Below are 14958 nucleotides of genomic sequence, written 5' to 3' on the forward strand. Positions count from 1 at the left end.
ACAATGAAAAATTGAAATAGAAAAAAATACAATATCATTCATAGGGGCTTATAGGGTTCACTAGACTAGTATGCAATGCCAGCACGAAAAACCAATCAGGTGGAAAAACTCTCTCCCTCCATGTGGCTGTACATATATAGTTAATAGTTACCTTCAAAATAATTGGATATAAAGGTGTATTTTAAGTATGTATTGTAAATAGAAAACAAAATTAAAGCTTCCGTGCACTTTACACTTTGTTTTTTCTTTGAACAAAGTTATTTTAATTTATTTTATGACTAATAATTATACTAATTTAAGATTTTTAAACAAATATAATGACTCTACATCAATGAGATGACATAACTCATAATGGCATTGACAATTTGTTTGTCATTAATAAATTACTATTTTCATAAATGAATTTCACTTGTGAAATTAAATAAATAATTTTGAATAAAATTTCTGAAGTGTACTTTTGTCCAAATCAGTTTTTTTTAATGCTTTTACAAACTTTAAACTAAAATTCATAGTATCGAATTATTTGTAAAAATTAAAGAAAACTTTAAACTTGTTTTCTCAACATTCAGTATTAAGGCACGTTATAATAATAAATTAGAGTCCTTCGAAACAAAACCGTGACAAAAGTCATAAATTAAGTTTGTGCTGTTTTATATTTGAATTTCCAAATGTAAAAACTTTATTAAATTTTTGTTAATACAAATTTTCTATTGTTATTTTTTCTGAACTGCAAGACGATTTCTGTACTGTTCTTCAGAAAAAAATGTATCTCAGAGTATTTTTGCGGATATACAGAGAATTAACTTGAATCATAACCGGCTAGTCATCAGACTATTTGGCAGCCAAAAATGTTGATGTTGACGAATTAAAAGTCCAGATACAACAGTTTTTACCAAGTGATCTGATGTCTTTTAAATCATGAAAATGATAGTGTACATTTTCGAATTAAATTTTAAAATTCATTAGAAGCCATCACATAATCTTCGATTAAAGATTTATTCACCTACTAGTCTCCTGCATAATTTGAATCCACCTCAATTATGCAACGGTTAAAGTTTGGTCATCAAAAAGATGACCAGAAATATTCTTGAAGCAATCATTTTAACTGGAAAGTTTAAAAGAAAATTGGTCTTGTTGCCACGTATTGCAATAATACTGTCAGATTCTACCATACCCTTGAGAAGGTTATAGTTCCCAATTGGTTTAGACTTTTAAAGTGTAGGAAAACCGTCGAATCCATTTGTGTTAGCGAACGTTTCCGTCTTCGATCATAAATACAAATTTCATTGAAATAAGGGGTATCGGTACTAAGAAATCAGTCATAAAGGTCGCCATTTCACCAGGAAGAGGCCAAAGGTGGTTATGACCAAGATACAGGAGTCCTGAGTCCTTGAACAACGGATCCCACAATCCATGGCTCTTGGATCAAGATAATGTCTTTCCCGTTTATTGCCAGACGGAGAAGAAGTGAAGCCGAGGCCTTTATGGAGTGTCATAGATTAATCTATACTAGCTGCAGCAATTTGGCTACAAATACTGTTTTGTTCTGATCCTCTGAGTCTGAGGATGAACCCAAGAATTCGTCTTCGGTCAGAAGAATCATGTTTAGATCGTCCTTAGTCTCCATTAAGGATGGACTGTCTTCGACTTTCTTAGAGGCTGGAGTCGTGATTGGAGAGGGTATGGGCGCATCGTCACCCTCTGTTGGTAGAGAAGACGACATCCCAGGCCCACTTACCACGAATTCACCTTCGGTTGTCGTAGGAGGCCCGCTATCCACGTTAACCTCATCTTTTTTATAAATACGAATTTTTATGGATTCGAAGCCATAGGTTATAGAGCCATTGGTCAGCGGTAGAGGAGCCAAGGATTCGTTATTCAGTACTACAAGTGCACTCCTATAAAGACTCTTCACTTTGTTTAGCTTGGCTATCTTCAAGGAAGGGATGGTTTACAAACTTTGATCATCTCGAGAATGCCCTTGATACCTGCAAGTTCGATTGGAATCCAAATTGGGGTTTTAAGTCTGCTAGAAAAGTCTTAATTAGCGACAACCTCGAGCTTCGCACCTGGCCAAACTTCACCTAACCGGCTGACAATGAGCTTGTTTAAGTCACAAGACCTCTGGTCGTCACAAACCATGAGTTTGACATGACCCTGATGCCAACCTCCATCTTCAGCTCTCTCAAAATGCTTAAAAAGCCATCCCAGAGCTTAACCTTAACCAGCTGCCAACGATCAGCCGATATTGGGCCATCATTATCACTCCTTTCAATGACCGCAACCAGGACTTTGCCCTTCTTGACGTCACTGAAGCTGGCTTCTTTCCTGATGGGATGAAGGGGAGTGCTGGTGTTGTGCACACGAGGCCATTTCAGTGTCGGTATGGCCCCCTCAAGAGACCTTTTATGTTTAGTCGTAGTCTTTATTGGTCCTTGTTGCAGCAAGAGCACTGTTAGCCCTTTAGCTGGTTAGCTGCGGTGTCCTTTTAATGCACCAGAGGTCTTTAAGATTTTCGCAGCTTGCCGCATTTGTCTATATAGGTGTTTTGAGAGTTTCCCCTTTCATTTCTGGATGTACTCTCATTGGTAGTGGTAGGGCCATTATTCACAACCCTGCCACTTCTTCGATTAGGTATCGCTACCTTCCTACTCTCGTTGCTACCAACCTCAGAGGATGGTCTATGGGTTGCCATTACTTCCTTCTCTGTTGGATTGTATGCCTTGTTTAATTGGGAAGGGGTGATGATTCTGGAAAGGTATAGGGATACGTCCTTTAGTTTCAGGACTCATCTGGAAAAAATTCTCGAGAATCATTGACCTTACTCAGCTTCTACAACTCGACAAGTTCGACGTTCACGTAGTAATGAACTTTAATAATTCTGAAACATTCTTTAGGTGATTATTATCAACCGTCGTTTTACTATCAAAAGATAAAAAGTACGTATACGCCTTAGTGCACCACCTTATATTGACTGTTTCAGCTCCATTCTGAGAGAGAATTTGAATACAAGGTTTATGGAACCATTTTGTGGCCACTGTTAATACATTTAAGTGACATTAAACCGAGTTGATATTAATAAAACCATGAATTATTTTAATTTATGCAGAAATTAATAGTTCGGGAATAATAGCTAAAAGAAAACGATAACCTTCAAACAATTAAAATATGAAACTTTATGATTGGAATCGACACACATTTAAACCCTTTATAATGAGCAAAAGTCTAGACACTTTTACGGGTAGTTTGAGTTTGTGGTATAGATGTGGTTGTGTTGGAGGGGGAAGTGCAAAGTTTATTATATTAATTTTGGTACAAAATAACCACATGGCAACTTAGAATTCTAAGTTTACCAAAACTGATATAAAACGTCAGACAATTGTACTCTTAAATGTCATCTGAAACATTTTCCTGGATAAATAAACCTATTATTGAAAAATAAATTATTTTGTTTACTAATTTCAAGTTCATACTTGGAAAAGTCACACATTTTTCTTATGCCAATCTTTGAATTGAGGCAAATTCTGTTTCATGTTCCTACTCTTAAGGTGATGTTTTTTATTTAAGAAAATCAATAAATTCCTTTCGGATAACATATTTTTTAAATTTTGATTTTTATAAACAAGTGTCTAAGCTTTGGATTAAATAAAAGAATTTTAATTGAGAACACATGTACTCAGTACATACACTTTGAGTTCTCGTGTTTTTATATCAAAAAATTTTCGACAATAATTTTTCTTCCGACAAAAAAAAAATTAAAAATACAATCTTCTCACGATTAATATCCACCCACAAAATACCATCAGAACAGTCACATTAAAATTTTTCATTTTTCACCGTGGGAAAAAACTTAAGTATCTTAAAATTAATTTTATATTTTGTTCCAAAAAAAATGAAAAATAATTTTAATTTTAATGTCAAAGACAACGTCTCTCGAAATAGTTTGCCAAAAAATAGAAAATCTAAATAAATAAAAATAAAACAAAAACAGAAAATCCAAAACAAAACTAAATAAGCATTGCAACTTGCGTCAAACAACAAAAGTGCACATTTGTTAAGAACAAAATTGCATCTCCCAGTTTTATTTGTTCTATTTCATCCCCTTTCAGTAAAATTTGTTTTGGGGGTTAAGGTTAACGTAGACGCCTTTCAGTGATGTTGATCACAGAAACTGATGTATGAATTAGACGCCAACGCCAACGCTAACAACAAAGACAACAAACGACGACGAAGACGACGCCATCCACCACTATCAACCGCTCTAAACGACAACAACAACCACGACCGTGAGTGCCAAAGAAGAGTCTCTCAGTGGTTGTTGCATGCGGCTTCCGTATGTTGGCAACATGATTCGTCTCGCATAGTTTGTTGCAAACTATGTATTTTAGCAGAAATTAAATAAAACAAGTAAAACAAATATAACGGAAAAAATCTCGGATACCTCCTTTTGATTGAATCGGCCGATTTCGATTCCGATCATGCTTCTCGTGAATGCTTTTCCATTTGTTCGAAAACTTAGGGATCTGTTTTATTTATTTATTTCGGTTCTTTTTTTGATTTTTCTTTTGAGGACTCATGCATCTTAATTGATTGAGTTGAGAGATATTTGTAGCTCAAAATTTTCCATTAATGACTATTCGATGTATCATCTCAATTGTCTGCCAAAATTTAAAGACACTCGCAATGATCGCGCTGTGATGGCGTTCATTGATGATGAATTAAACGAAAGAGGGGTCATGGCTTCTTATTTTTTTGTTTTATAAAAGAATCTTGACTCTTGATTAAACAATTTATGCAACAAAAAAAAAGTATTGAAATAAGACATCACAGAGAAGATAATAAAATGTTTTAGATATTGATAAAATGCTTTAAGAAATACCGACAGAACATTTTAATTAAACATTTTTAGCGCCTTATAAAGAATGGTTTAAAAATATATAAATAAATATTTTTAGAAGGTTTAATTTAGTTTAATATTTGGTGACATAGCCGCATATCAAAGACTGGAAAAAATACAATAGCTTCACATTTCTCTTTCAACTATCTGTGTGAATTGTACTGTCTTATTTAAAGCCTTAGTAGTTGTCCCTCAAGCAACAATAATATTAAAGCTTACACTGTTTTTTTTGTTTCGGATTAATCCATGGGTGGATGGACACAAAAGAGGCCAGGCAGTCTTTGAAGTGTTAAAACAAATTGTAAATAACTGGAGTTGTAGTCAAACCAATTTAATAAAAAAGAGGCTGGGATGCGACCCACACTAATAACTTCCCATCCCGTCTGTCGGTTTGTCTTGCTTAAAAGTTTGTCTATATGTACTCGTATCAATTTTTACCAAATTTGCGTACTATTTTTTGTAGGTTTTAATTTTTATGAAAAAACCGACTGTTGGATTTTTATATAAAAATTACTGAATATTGAAAACAATATTTTCTCTGAAATAAAATAAGTTTGAAGCCAATATTTTTAATTTTTGAAAAGCTATTTGAGCCGAAAGTAAATTTTTACCAAGTTTTAGTATTGTTTTTTTTTAGAGTTTTATTTTTTGTAAAAAAAACTGTCAATTCGAATTTTTTAAAAATTTTACCAAATGTTAAAAATAATATTTCTTATAACATAAAATTAGATTGAAGCCAATATTTAAAATTTTTGAAGAGATATTTGATTCGAAAATCAATTTTTACCAACTTTTATACATGTTTTTTAGGTTTCTATTTTTTGTAAGAAACTGTTAATTTGATTTTTCTCAAAATTTGTCCCAATATTCAAAACAATATTAATTATAAGAAAAAATTAGTTAGAACCTATTATCTCAAAATTTTTAAAAGATATTTGAGTCGAAAATCAATTTTTACCAACTTTTGTTAATTTTTTTTTCGGTTTTTAATTTTTTATAAAAAAACTGTCTGTTCGATTTTTTTCAAACTTTAACTAAATGTTAACAACAAGATTTTTTGAAAGATAAAAGTAAATTAAAGCCAATATCTCAAAGTTTTAAAAAGATATTTGAGTCGAAAATCAATTTTTACCAACTTTTATACATTTTTTTTAGGTTTTTATTTTTTGTAAAAAAACTGGCAATTCGATTTTTCTCAACATTTTTCAAAATGTTGAAAACAATATTTCTTATAAGATTAAATAAGCTTAAAGCCTTAATTTCAAATTTTTGAAAAGATATTTGAATCGATATTCAATTATTACGAACTTTGAGTAATGTTTTTTTTAGATTTTTATTTTTTTTTTTTAATCTGTCAATTCGATTTTTCTCAAAATTTTATCAGATATCAAAAACATTATTCCTCGTTACAGAAAATTGTTTTAGAGATGAAATCATATTTCAGACAAAAAATTTTGGAGTTGACAAATTTTTTGTTTTCAGTTTTATTGATTTATAAAAAAACCGTTAAATTGTTTTTTTTTTTTTCAAAAATATACCTGATTGGTATCACGTTACAATATATTATATAAAATTTAGTTCAAGTCTCTAGCGGTTATGGTTCGTAAGATATTTAGGGTTAAAAAAATGTTCACCTTTTTTTCAAACTGCTATGGTAAAAAAAACCACCCACGCAATTTTCTTGAGAGCCCTTTCTGCATCTTTCTGCCTTATTATCTGTATAACAAAATTTATTTGAAGTTTATATCTCTTCTGGTTCTTGAGCTATGGAGGACGAAAAAAACTTCGCGAACGTACGGACGTACGAATGTACGTACACACGCACGCACAGACATCTTTCTACAAATCTTTTATTTCGACTCTAGGGACCTTGAAACTTCGAGAAATGTCAAAAATTTCAATTTGACAAATCGGACCCATTACAATAACTTCCTATGGGAAGTTAAAAGAAGCGTATACGCACTGTTTGCCAGTTAATTAAATTTAATTTAGATTACAACATTTTTGAAGCGAATTAGCAAGTATCATATTTGTCCATTACATAAAACAGCTCAAAATTTAATTTTGTACACATAATATTGGGGTTTCCAATGAGAGGTTTAATATTGATATATACAAAAGGACTAATTTTATTTTAAAAGAAACCAATGTGGAAGTTTACTTTATTCTAAAAAGAATGTTATTTAATTGACTGCTTAGTAACCACTATAGCTATGTATGCAGCAGCATATATTTCCATCTTTAAGAAATTTAAATTTCCTTCTTTCTCGTGCTCCAAAAGAAGAAAGATCTTGAGAACCAATTATAAGTTAATATTCGGAAAATCATAACAATTCTTATAAAATAGATTTTTGTGTGTATTGTGCAATTTTTAGTAATAACGTAAATTTGTATTGTCAAATGATAAAAGATGACACCTTTAAAAGTGATATTTGCCGAAGAAGCGGGCTATCAAAACGAAACCTCTTATTGGAAAACGTAAATTTGATACTGAAAATTAACAGTTTTCAAGAATTTGAACTATAAAACGTGATTTTGTTCATACTTTTACAGTTATATGGTATAAAACTACCTATAAGTCATGTGTTATGCCAAATCCATATGGATATGAAGAATTATACCGTTTAACAACGAAGCAAAAATCTTCGTCTTTTCAGCCTTTCAAAAATTCAAATTAAAACAATTTGACTTTCTTTATTTTCAAGAAGAAAACAAAATCGTGTAATATAGCCGTTATTATGATCAAGTTATTGTCACTAATTTATAATGAACACATCATATGCATACAATATTAAATTCTATTCCTAATAAATTGTTCAAATAAATTCTTAAAGAAAAGTTGATTGAATTTACCTACTGCAATATAGTATTACCCATAATACATTCAAATTAATTTGAATTATTAATATGGGTTTGGGGCTTGAAAAAATTGTTATAAGTAAAAATACTCATACAAAATATTCAAATTGACATTTTTAATAACTTAATTGAATTAAAGATTTCTGAACATTTTTTTTTTAATGTCACAAAGTAATTTCTAAATCCTTGCACTTCAACCTTTTCCAAGGCAATTTAAATGAATTATTCTACTTTGTAGATTCTGAGGAATCTTCAGTCGGTTCAATCGAATAAATTAATGGAAATTGTATTAATCAATAAGAGAAAATCGTTATATCAGTGACACCTAGTTTTATGAAGTAAAATTAATTTTTCCCATAGACTCATCATCGGAATTGAAATGACCTAAGAACAGCCCACTATGGATTTGTTTTTTTTTTAATTCCATGAAACTTAGTTTAAGAATATTATTCATCATATGATGTACACTTGAATGTTTACTATAATTATTCTAAATACGTATGATGTATACAACATTATTGACTGAAATTATAATTGCAGACAATAATTTAAGAAATACAAAAATATCTCAGACAGTAATTGAAGTAATGCCGCGTCAATTGCGCCGCCACCGCCGCCGCCGCTACCTACCGATAAAATAATTATTATTTCAATTGCATAACTACATTCAACTAATGAGAATACTAATTAAATTACATTTTTATCTTATTTAAGTACCAATCCATCCATTTTACAGATACCTATAGATTGAATTTTCTGAATAAATTTAATATTATTTCACATTTGAATTAGTAATAAATAGCAATTTAATGTCGTAATGAATGAAAAAGGATTTTCATTGCAAGGTGTGCAGTGCAAGCTAAAAAAGTGAAGACAAAAAATCTCCTCCACACGAATAAATAAACTTAACTTCCCCATTTACGTCAAGTAATAAGTCAAGTGCAGCAGCAACAGCAATTGACAGTGAATATCTGTTTCTGTATATTAATTGAAAAGTTCTGTCTCATTCAAAAAATTTAAAATTCATAGATACAATTCTATTTTTATAGCTTGAGTTCGAGTGGTGTTGCGAACCTTTTAATTCTCATACTGAAGTTTTGACCACAATTTAATGAAAATATTTTATTCTACTGCGTTTCTGTCACGTCATTCATTGCTAATTTTAACTTTTTTTTTGTATCCAATTGATAACTCAGTAGTTGAAATGAAGTAAAGTGGACACGTGATGGAAAATGTTGTGCCGCCTATCACCCAACATTCAAACACGAGATATATACACATGTTTATACTCTCACGCATAGATACATATATTTAGATACACTGAATTCTGCTATAAACATGAGAATTGAGCGTGCAGCAGGGTAGAAATTACTTTGATTCATGTTTATCCATAATATTTATAGATTGATAGTTTTAGAATGACAGAGCGAAGGTGGGAAAGTCTAGAAGGAAACCGACCACTATTTAAAAGCTTTTTTATAGAAACTCAACTAAATACGACGTAACTCCTTACAAGAAAAAGTTGTCATAGTTCACACAGTAAGTGGGAAACCTGGAAGTAATTTTATTACGTAAGTTCAACCAAAACATGTTTATTTTATGTATCAACATTTTTTTTAAATAGTGCAATCAATAAAATTTTATTTCAAATCTGGAGTTATAAATATGTATACAGTATACAAATTCATCAACATGAATCCAGACACGTAGAAGTTGAAAGGACTCAAATATATTTTTGATTGTATTTATTTTTTGTTGCCACTTTATAGCATCATAATACATACATATGTACATACTAGTACATGTCTCGTATCGTAAAACCACATGAGAAAATATATACAAAAAATTAGTATACAAGGATGGCGTCATCGTAATGTTTAAGTTCTTTTATTCGTTTTCCTTTGTTTTTTTTCTTTAGTTTATTCTGAACGAAGAAGTGAAAGTGGAAATTTTATTTCCGATACGGAAGCCAAAACAGATAATATCCTTGGTTCTATTTCCTTTTTAATTAAAGCACACAGCCTTCGAGAATAATAAGGTTTAATCATGGTCAATATCCAAAATCGATTCAAGTTAAATAAAAGCAATTAGGTAGTTAGGTTTCTTTTTTCTTCTTACAAAAAATATGAGTAGATACAAAATTCAATGATAATTCGTTAAAATTAAAGCAGGCATAATTAGACACCTTTTAAATAGTTAAATGAAGCTTAACAGTAGTATATCCAAATCTAAAGTAAGATAATATTAAATTTAGAAAGAAACACTAGAAGTTTGTGTTTTAGGAATACATTTTCGAAAACTTAAAAAAAAAATTAGAATTCTATTTTTCCAAAAAAATGATTAAAAATATACTTTATTGCAAACACTAAAAATGAGTTTTAAAATAAAAATGAAAACTAAAATTTAAAAAAGAGACTTTTTATTTGTATTCTTTTATTTTTTCGAGATAAGACAAACATTTTTTTATATAGAAATGCGAGATGCATATATTTAAAAATTGGAGTTAAATCTGCCTTCCTTCGGGATATCAAAGGCATACAAAATTAAATAAGCATTATTTCATTTTTATTTCATAAAATTCACCACTAATATATGTTTTTCACATGATATTTAAAGCAATTTATTTTACTTACAAATTTTTGTTTTTGACTATCAATTGATTTTTTTTATAAATTTTTAAAAACAACAAAACATGTTTCTTCGTATTCAAAAACTATTCTGCAGTAAACACTTTTTTTATAGATGCTTTACATAAAAATAGTTACTAAAATAGTTGTTTAGTTACAATAAAACCCGCTTAAGAAAAACTAAGATTCAAAATGTTAGTTTAGTTTATTCATCAAACAAAGTTACAATAGGTACTTTAGTGATTACTATAAAATATAATACATACAATTTAAAATTTTAAACATTACCAGCAGCAAAGTTATTTAGAATAAACAATAAATTTGATTAAAATCAATAACTAATAACATTGAAATCAATCATGTTGCAAACAGTATTTGATTTTTCTTAAACAACTGGATATTGGTTCATTGGAAGCATACACAGTTCTATGATATGGAACATTAAAAAACGGTTGGTTTCTAAGCAATCTCGCAGAAACATTAATCCCAATTAGAGATAAAATTTGTGAACAATCAATATGAGTTGCTACTATGTCACGAATGAACATAACCTCTGTGAACTTTCTACTAATGTTAAGAGGCAAAATACCAAGTACTTTACACCTCGTTTCATAGATAGGAAGATCTATGTCCCTGTGAAGTCTTTTCACTACAACTCTCCCAAATCGTTTTTGGATCTTTTCGATTCTAAGTTAATGAAGAAAATATGAAGGATTCCAGATTACACTGCCGTATTCAAGATTACACCTTACAAACACAAAATATGAAACTTAACATTGAACTGCCTTTAGCAACTAAAAAATCTATATGCTTTCCAAAGTCAAGTTTTTTGTCAAAAACCACACCAAGGTCTTTTTAAAAGATTATAACGGAGAGTGGCATATGATTGATTTTATAGATAAAATTAATTGAACAACGGTTTGGAGAAAACTTTGGCTTTGGCATTTGGAAATGTTCAAATGTGAATAGTTAGCTAAACACCAGTTCGATAAAAGATCAAGATCTTGTTGCAGAAGAAAACAATCATGTTCAGATTTTATACAACGAAATACCTTAAGATGATTGGCGTACATCAAGCACTTTGAATTTAAAAACGTATCATAAATATCGTTTATAAACAACAAAAAAAGAAGAGGACCAAGATGGCTTCCTTTCGGGACACCAAAAAGCTTTAGAAAAGTCAGTATAGACAACATCATACTGCTAACCTTTCTCAAGGGTATTCAAGACTAAATTACTAAAAAAAGTGAGGTTAGTTGCAATGGATCTAAAAAAACCATGTCGGTATGGTAAAATCATTGCTTTAAGAGAAGGAGTTAATTTGTCATAGACTTACTTTTCAAAAAATTTGGGAATCGAGCAATTTTACAAATTAAACGATAGTTTAATACATCTTGCCTACCATCCTTTTGTAAAAAGGTGTGATTGTTGATCGTTTCCCAGTATTTAGAAACTCGCCATGTTCAATTGAACGATTAAAAATAATTTTTAAAGGAACAGCCCATGCATTAGCAAACATTCGTAAAATTATTGGTGATATTCCATCAATATCACGCCGCTTATCACCCTTAGGCTTAGACAATGTAACTCAATCTCAGAAGTGGAAATAAAAACTTTATCTGAATTACTTTTTTCATTTTGTTGGTTTTTTTCTTAAAATTTTCGACACAAAAATATAAAATTTTTAGTTACTATGAAACCCGTTTAATAAAAACACCTGATTATTTTCATTGAAAAAAGCTCACTTGAGCAGAATAGAACAATTTTATTAGATACTTTCATTTTTCTTAATGAAGTAATATTATTAGTTTTATTTAATTGTTATTTTTAATAATTTAAATTTTTGTGTTATAATTGTTTTATATTACACCAAAAAAATTTGTTTTTTTAATTTTAAATAGAATTTCCAAAAGAACCGAAGTTAAATTTGTGTCGCTTATGGACACTTTTTTAGTGAGTTTTAAGAGGGATGAGTTATAGTTTAGCCCCACTTAAATGAAACAAAGTTTGTAAAATTTTCGAATTTGTCTTCTGAATGTCATAAATAAACCTTCTAAATATCTTAAATTAAAGTAGTTGTACTAATAGTTTACTTATATTGTCTCATTCATTTTTTTTGATGTGAAGGCTTAATTGAAAACCCATTAAGATAATTTTATTTTCCTTAGAAATTTAGACTTATTTACCCATTCTTAGTTAAACTTTAAACAACATTGCTTATCTTTATGCCTTTGCCTTGATTTACAAAAAGTTCAAATCATTTGAAACCTTTAAAAACGTTTTCCTCTTAGAGGAATTTATCTACCAACTTGTTACTGACCTTGCACCTGAAAAAGTTTCATACAATCGAACAATCGTGTTTGATCATGCATATTGGCTTTCTGAATCCATTAATTTTCAAGGTAAAAGAAAATAGTTTCACAATTACTTCTAACAGTTTTTTTTTTGTTGGAAACCAAAAACTTAATTAGCTTCAGAAATGCAAAAAGTTGGAAATTTTCAGTGTACCTTATTTATTGGCGCCATATGAACCAATTATTTTAAACAAATAAAAATAAGTTTGATATTGGCTATTTTTTTACTGTTATTTGATCTTATAATAATTTATGTAGATTTCAGCAGAAATAAATATGCATGTGCCAAACGTGTGTTCACTTTAAATATGTCTGACCAGACGTTTGACTTATATTTCTTTTTCTCCCTTCCCTTTATGGGATATGAAGTAGTTTTGAATAATTATTATTAAAAGACAAGGTTTAAAAAAGGGTGTGCTATATAAAATTATATTATTCTTAACTTTGAACTGTGGGACAAAATTATAGGCATTATGGGAATAATTTGAAATCGTATTTTTTTTACGAAATTCTGCCTTGAGGGATACAAAAATACCCAATATAATATTTACAATGGTTTCAGCAGTTCAAGTCTATTAAAATTAAACATACAGAGGAGTTTTTATCGTAATAAAAAAATCCTAAAATCCTTGGATTTTAAACTTAAAAACATTACTGGAGTTATTTTTTTGTTAGGGAAAATTGTAATTTCACAAAATGAAAATATGTATCGTTTTTAAAGGTTCCTATGGAATCTAAATCCATGGATTCTTAAAGAGATTTTTGTTTTATGTATAAGTACGTTCGGGCGTTATTCATATATCAAAAACCATCAAAAGTATTAACTTTTTTTAGAAATAACATCAAGATGTACAGAAAAGATTTCCAATTAAATCCGTTCAGTGGTTTTTTATACCTAATACTATTTAAAATAAAAAAAATAAAAATGTAGTTGGTCCCAAATGCTGCTATCGTCTTGAATTAAATTTTACAGAGCACATTTTAATCAACTACACAATAAGTACGCATTTAAAAAAATGAAGAAAAACAATTTGTGAAGTAGAATTTGAAAAATAAAATGTAAATTGTTACACATTGTCAAACTGACAAAAAGATCTCAAAATTGGTAAATCTTGGAGGCAAAAATATGTTGACTTCAAACTTATTTAATTTTACGCAATATACTGTTTTTAACATAAGGTGAAATTTTGAGAAAAATTCAAATTTTAACAACGCCTCGACATCAATTCGTTATAAAATTGCAGTTTGTAAGATTCGAAACGTATCTTAGCTGTGGCTCTTCTTTAAAAATTTAGTATTCAGTCTGCAGACAGTATTTTGCCCCACTGTGAATATAGCTTTTTATTCGCGCATGGTTCGTCTACTCTGATGTTTAAACAGTCTATATGTGTTTATGGTCAAACATCAGCAATACAAAATAAAATAAAACAAAATACCCATAAAAATTGTAATTAAATTCAAACACACGACACAAGTTGATCATTTTATTTTTTGCTTCGTTTTCCTTTTTTTTCATTTACTGAACTCTTTTTTTTTTCTATCTTTCAGACCATTCCCGGACATCAGTAATATAAACCTTAAATAAATATGCGCAAACGTTTGAAGCTTATAATATTCTATCATATTCTGGAGGAACAAGAGGGAAAAGGGCAAGAACACAAATTCTACTGGGAATATTGGCCAAAGTGGGTTCTGACACTGAGTAGAGTAGAATACGTGTAGTGATGGAATTTTCCACTCCTTAACTTCTGTATGGGCAATTCTTTTGTTGAGCCGCGAAGAATTGAAGGCATAATTTGTTTGTATTTTTTTATTTTATGTTTTTGCAGCTGATTGGTGTTCTTTTTCTCAAGACATTCGATAGATTGAAATGAAATTATTTCAAATGAATAAATATGATATACTATATTTTAAAATTTGTATGGATGTTTTTTTAATGTGGGTAGTAGTCACACGGAAGATATGTAGTTGATGCATGAAGAATATATTAAGATATCAAATTAACTTGGTCTTATAAGGGAGTGGCAAGTTAGGACACTTAATAAATTCGAAATTGGGAAAATGCATTGATAAAATGGTATTTTAGTTAACTTCTTTAATCCCACTCGTATTGATTGAATTTTATTTTATGAAATGTAAATCCTTGAGTTAAGTTAGCTTTTGTATCTTCGCGAAAGTAATGTCAATAGCCAGCTGTTATTAAGTACTCTAAGAAATATTA

At 29.8% G+C, this 14958-nt stretch overlaps 1 protein-coding gene and 1 long non-coding RNA gene across 4 annotated transcripts in view; one reads left to right on the plus strand and one right to left on the minus strand.

Moving 5' to 3' along the window:
- Positions 1 to 14958, minus strand: part of LOC129948300 (proton-coupled amino acid transporter-like protein CG1139) — a 71161-nt gene that overhangs the window by 18820 nt on the left and 37383 nt on the right. The gene's annotated exons all lie outside the window — the stretch shown is intronic.
- Positions 8388 to 14655, plus strand: LOC129948302 (uncharacterized). The gene is made up of 2 exons (XR_008781853.1): positions 8388 to 9327; positions 14286 to 14655. It is a non-coding gene; the product is annotated as an uncharacterized LOC129948302 (long non-coding RNA).

Source organism: Eupeodes corollae, chromosome 2, assembly GCF_945859685.1.
Source record: "Eupeodes corollae chromosome 2, idEupCoro1.1, whole genome shotgun sequence".
NCBI lineage: Eukaryota > Metazoa > Arthropoda > Insecta > Diptera > Syrphidae > Eupeodes > Eupeodes corollae.